The sequence below is a fragment of the Tenrec ecaudatus genome, chromosome 3 (assembly GCF_050624435.1).
Source record: "Tenrec ecaudatus isolate mTenEca1 chromosome 3, mTenEca1.hap1, whole genome shotgun sequence".
Taxonomy (NCBI): domain Eukaryota; kingdom Metazoa; phylum Chordata; class Mammalia; order Afrosoricida; family Tenrecidae; genus Tenrec; species Tenrec ecaudatus.
Window position 1 is genome coordinate 163,103,394 of NC_134532.1, and position 6,721 is coordinate 163,110,114.

General features: G+C 36.1%; 1 pseudogene; it reads left to right on the plus strand.

Moving 5' to 3' along the window:
- Window positions 1-4,314: 4,314 nt before the first annotated feature.
- Window positions 4,315-4,754, plus strand: LOC142443647 (zinc finger protein 706 pseudogene; annotated as a pseudogene).
- Window positions 4,755-6,721: the final 1,967 nt, after the last annotated feature.

The window sequence follows — 6,721 nt, forward strand, 5'->3', positions numbered from 1 at the left end:
CACAAAATATGTCAATATACTGTGATTGATATTAGAAGCACTATTCGAAGGCTTATTAACAACTTTTGATATGCAAATAACACAATCCTGCTAGCTGAAAGTGAGGAGCACTTAAAGTCCTTGCTGATGAAGATCAAGGACTACAGCTATACATATCGATATCAATGCAAAGAAGATCCAAATCCTCACAACGGACAAATAGAAAGCATTTCGATGAATGGAGAATAGACTGAAGCTGCCAAGGATTTCATTCTACTTGGATTATGATGGAATCTACCACCAATGCACATGGAGGCATCATTCTCAAATATTCTAAACTGTTCTCAAATATTATTTAGTTAACAGATGCTCATTCTTTATCTGCTAGAAGGATTTTTGAAGATATGGTTTCAATTTTATAAAATCAAGGAATTTTACAAAGATTTTCATTTTAAGACCAATGCTGTGCTGCTATCAGTAATGCCCAAATGTGTTTTAACTTATTAAAAGCAGCATCTTTGAAATAAAACAAAGTAGCTCGTCATCTTAACAACTGTGGGGGGAAAAAAGAAGAAAAAACCCTGTGATTTTCCAGGTAAATTATACAAACACTAAAGTCCACAATTTGTTCATCACATAATTGTGAGTTATAATAGTGCATAACTCAGAATAATGTTTCAATCAAGTCATAACTGTAGTCTTTAAAGCCCTTCTTGATACTGAAGATACAATAAGCATTGAGAGTGCTGTTTAAATTGAGGATGGTAGACAAAGACTTCTTTATTATGGTGGAATTTGCGTAGAGCTTGCATTTTATTCATGGATATAGTTAGTAGGTACCTGAGGGAGGACTAAACAGTAGACACAAAGCTCCTTTTTAAGCTTGCTTGGTTTTCATAAGGTAAAGAGACCCTTGCACCAGGAACCGAATAAGCAAGAGAGAGAATGGAAGTAGTTGAGATCAGACATGCGCAAAAAAGCGACCAGCAGGGGGAGGAGCAGATGACCTAGGACGCAGTGCACATGCTGGGTTTTAGACAGACGGGAAGGAAGTAGCTGCATGTTTGTCAGCAGAGAAAGGTGTTCAGGTCTGACCTGTGTTTTAAAGAGAATAGGTCGACTGCTTATTGAGAATAGACTCAGCGAGAGAAAGGGTCCGACCAGAAGGCTAACAAAGGGAGACTATCCAGCTTTATTCTTGCCCCAGGGCTCTTGGCCAGCTACTTCTGCCCAGAAAGCTATTTCTAAGATTGTCTCCTGCTTCCCCTCAGTAGTCACGTTTCAACTCAAATATTTTTTTTCCAGAAAACACTTTCTAGACTATCCTTTCTAGATATTCATACTGTGATGCTTTAGTTTAGTATATACTTACACATACTGGATTTTTTAAAATAAATAAGTTTATTCAAATCAACCATTTGGTTGAAACAACTGAAATGCTAGTATAAATATTTTAAAAAGCAGAAAAAAGAATTACAGAACCACCAATATGTTCACAACCTATCAAAGAATTACTTAATCAAAATATAATGACCGCTAAGAGAAGTGCTGTCGGCAGGGTAAGAGTAACTGCAATGGCCCCTTGTTCCCTGAGAGGTTTTCTGACTAAGTCTCAGCATCGTGTGAACTTGAGCTGTGGTATTGAAAGCAAGGCAAGGCCCAATCCTGTCAAATGTGGGAACTTAAAATTTGATTAAATAGCCGAACTTCCCAATTTTATTTCCAAAGTAAAACACAAAAGGAATAAATGGTCCACTAAAATAGAAAAAAAATATTTTTTGATTATTCAATTAAAACAACTGATAGGCATGAGAAGTTTGAAATATATAAATTTGAAAACAAGTCAATAAAAAAGTAAAGAATAAGAGAAAGAAAGAAAAGGATAAACTTTTCACTATACAAATATTTCTTGCACAGTATGTTTTTCAAAATTTATCTTTAACCTTTGGGACATTAGTTTGGCCTAATATCTCTTTTCCTTTTTTTGTCCACCACCTCTCCTGCAAATATATAGCAAGTTGTTTGTGGAATTTGTGTTCAATGGTGGCAGACAGGATTTGAAAATGTGTTTTGCCATTTTTAGGAAAAAAAATGTTTTCAAATTTAAAAAGTCTATGAAATGCATTAGTAGTCTGCAGTGAAGAGAAATTACTTGGAATGCCTCTTCTGTCTTTTTTTTTAACTCCCACCAAACGACTGTGAAAAAGACTGTATGAAACACAAACAGAGAGTTTTATTGGGTATAAAAACAAGGCATCTCAGAAATAGAAAGAAACAATTCCCTAGACGAGCCTTGTCGGTAGAGCAGTGGTTTTCAACCTTCCTAATGCCACGGCCCTTTCATACAGTTCCTCATGTGGTGGTGACCCCAAACCATAAAATTATTTTTGTTGCTACTTTATAACTGTAATTTTGCTACTATTATGAATCAGGTGACCCCTGTGAAAGGGTCGTTCGACCCCCAAAGGAGTCACAACCCACAGGTTGGGAACCGCAGCCCTAGACCTTCATGGAAAAAGAACCACTAGGTGAGCACGTTGAAAGTATCTGCCAGCAGCTGCCTCAGAGGCAGGAGCGGTCATGCGGTGTCCATGCGGGGAGCGAAGGCTGGGAGACAGCCATACAGCCTGGAGGAGCTCCCAGATGATAAGACTGTGCGGCACAGCAGTCTGTTGATGGGACTCTGCAGAAGCTCCGTATCCCAGCGATAACCAGGCAGGTGCTGGCTGTGGAATTTATTTGGTGCTCATATATAAGTTTAGGTTAAAGAAGAGAATTAAAACAAATCCACGAGAGTACAAAAGTCCCATCCTTCTCCTTCAATGGCTAGAGAACTGCGATCCAACCAGAGCCACCGGGCTCCGTTTGCACTCCTCCCGTCAGCCTCGTTCCAATGACATGCACACTCTGCGAATAACCTACACGTTATGTTTGCTGACTCAAACACACAGTTAGAAAGGGGTTTCACTTAAAATCGTGGGAATGCCTGTATATTATATTCTGCTTGATTATGTAGGGTTATGTGGGTTAAGAACATTTGAGTCATCTAATAAAGGGTTAAATGCAATATTAAACACGATAAGCTGACACGTATATGAGCTATAGTATAGGATCTTCGTTAAAATTTTAAAATATTAACATATAAATATTGGCTACATTAAGTAAAATTAAAGGAAATGGGATTCTATTTTAATAAAGAAAATCCAAATGCTACTTCATGTTTGATATTTTATTTTAAAATAATTAGATTCATTTTATTTTCATAGAAAATAGTTGATTAACTAAGAAGTATGTATACTAGACTTAACATGAAATGACATGATATCAAATATCTTTAGTGCTATTTTATTATTTTTATAGACAAGAACTAAAATCAATTTATAGTTTTTCCTAGAGACACACATGCTTAAAAGATGTGATCTTAGAGATTATAATTTGAAAATAAACATCAATTTACAAAGTATTAAATCATTTACAAATTAGATTGTTACTTCTCAATATCATGGGTTCCTATTCACTTATTTTTTTCTTCAAAGATCATTTTACTGGGGGCTCTTACAGCTCTTATAACAAGTCATACATCAATTGTATCAAGCACATTTGTACATCTGTAGCTATCATTATGTTCTAAACATTTACTTTCTATTTGAACCCTTGGTATTAGCTCCTCTTTTTACCCTCCCTTCTCCCTCCCATCCTCGTGACCTCTTGATAAATTATAAAGTATTATTTTCATATAATTGACCAATCACCGTCTCCCTTACCTCAAGGTACAGAACTTGGATAACAGTTGTATGAAGTGCTGTTCTTTATAGACCTATGGACACTGACAATGTTTTACTTTAGGATAATTCTTGACATGTTTTTTGACGATGAATGGCATATCATTTTACTTCAGTTTGTTATTCCTGGCACGGTTGACCATAAGATTGTCTCATTTAAAATGACCAATGTGGGGTCACTGTAGCTTATTAATATAACACCTAGGCTATTGATACTTTTATGTTTATTATATTTATATGACATCCAATTATCCTAGACTTTCATCTCATAATTCCAAATCTGTATCATTAAGAAATGTTTTCAGCTGCTTTTGTCATTTTGGGTCATGCCATATCATCAAAAGTAGGTCATTAAAATTATCAAATTTATAAATTATCAAGAGTTTGTGAGGAAGAGATGGTGAGAGAGGGAGGGGAAAAGTGAGGAGCTGATACCAAGGGCTAAAGTAGAAGGAAAATGTTTTGAGAATGATGAGGGAAACAAATGTACACATGTGCTTGACACAATGGATGGATGTATGGATAGGGATAAAAATTGTACGAGCCGCTCTCAAGCTGCGCGGCCTCTCCGACGCAGGACTATCCCAGCCCGGATATGGCTCGTGGGCAGCAGAAGATCCAGTCTCAGCAGAAAAATGCCAAAAAGCAAGCTGGACAAAAGAAGAAACAAGGACATGACCAAAAGGCTGCTGCCAAAGCTGCTTTAATATATACCTGCACTGTCTGTAGGACACAAATGCCAGACCCTAAGACCTTCAAGCAGCACTTTGAGAGCAAACATCCTAAGACTCCACTTCCTCCAGAATTGGCTGGTGTTCAAGCATAAAGTTGTTTACAGGTGAATTCATGACACCTTGACTCTTCTACTGGCTCAGACCTTAGGTAACAAGCCTGCAGCTGCTTTTCTAACCCACTGTTGACCAGCAAAAATAAAGGGGCCACAGAAACGCTCATTGTTATGCTCTTCCCTTTTGGGCTTCATGCAAAGACAATTCTGTGTAAATGTACAGTCGACTCTGATTTGAAAATCCAAAAATCAGTCCATCCTGTTAAAAATTTTTTTACAATTGTAATTATATTGATGTTCATATTGTGTAAAATAACTCATTTAATAAAGTAGTACTTTGATTTTACAACAAAAAAAATTGTACGAGCCCCCAATAAAATTATTTAGAAAAAAAAAGAAAAAGTAACTCCATCCAGTACATTAAGGTTGACTCTTTTTAGAAGAGGTAATCATTTTGAGTCACTGAACAAAAAAAAAAAACCAAACACTTTTCATTAATATGTGTCTTCTGAAATTTTTGACACAAAATCTTGGCTTATGCTGACATATGCTACATTAAGTAACTTAAGAGAGAAAAGAAGAAAGAGAGAGAATGGTGTATAAATATGATCTATAGTAAAAGACAAAAATGAAAGTAAATTTTATTTAAGGAAATTTTATGACATTATCATCATTCATTCTTAAATAAAAAATAAAATATATTGATGAGTCTGGATGTCTATTTAGTGGCCAGTGCAGAATGACATTTAAGTTTTTAGGTTAAATGGTATAATTACTTTAATTCTCTTTGAGTACAACTTTTAAAGTGTACTTTAATAGTACAGGAGAACCCCAGACCTCAATGCTAATCTGTCCTGGAAGGAGCATTGAGATGCAATGCAGTCGAGTTCTGAATCAACTTTTCCCACAAGAAATCATTGATATTGGTTTAATCTATTCTCTAACACCAGGTTTTTACTCCAACCTTGTCTTTTTATACAAACAATTACACAGAAATTTCAAAGTAAATAAGTTCAGAGTTAAATAATATAATTTAAATAAGAAACACAAAATTTTAAAGGTTTTTTTTTTTTTTTTAACAACTACGGTGTTAAAACCCATACCTTGAGACTGACGAGGATCTGGACCTCTGGACAGGGATGTGGAGAGGAGGTGTGGAGAGAGTCATTGTTTGGAAGGGAAATCTCCTTCCATAAAACCAACTGGTAGCTGCTTTTCATGAGTTATTTCCCTTCTTTCTCTTTTTTCTCTAGGACCTGACTGTCTTTCTCTAAAAACAAACAAAAACAAAACACAATCTGTGGTCTGCTGTTGGTGGTTTCCTAAATGTTTTCTGAAATGGTTTATTAAATGATCATCAACAATATCGATAACACAGCTAACCAGTTCCTTTTCCTGATGATTCTTTCAAAAAGTTCTTTCTTAGGACCCATTAAAAAAAACATCTAAAAAGAGTACAAAAAGCCACCCAAACTAAGAAAATTATAGCAAAACACTCCAATGCAAAATTTTCTCAACATTTTGTGTCAAAATCCGATTATGTTGAGTATTGATGCAGTTTAGTGTCGCGCGCTCAGTCTCGCCAGCAAGAAGGACAGGACGCGCCACAACAGGATTCTTCCACAGGCGTTTAATGCGGGTTCGATTTGCAGATGCGGAAAAAGACCCCGAAGCCCCAAACTACTGCTGCTTATATGCGCTCTATGGGGACGTGCTGTGCATTGATTGGTGCGTTCGCCAGAACCCTTATTAGCATACTCCAGGGTGGAGTTATGACTACGTCATCTAAGCAGTGCGCATGCTCTAAGTGGTTGTTTATCACTTAACTGGGCAACCGCCCTGACTGCCCGGCGCCATCTTGTAATGGCGGCGAGAGCTGCGGCTTCCCACAGTTTAGTATCTGGGTTCTATTGTATTAACTTTCTATCTTGAGTCACCCATTTTGTTCTATCTTTTAATGGATAATCTGCTAGGTAGAAATTTAGTCAACATTTAAACAAATAAAATAAGGAAAGAACAAAGAGGAAGGAAATGAGTAGTGTATCCTTTTCTATTACATTTTCATTTATTAAATATGAATATTAGTTGCAAGGCATACATAAATGAAATGGAAATAATATGTAAATATAAATGAAAAATTTAAACTTTTTTCAATTACTTGATATTATTTATT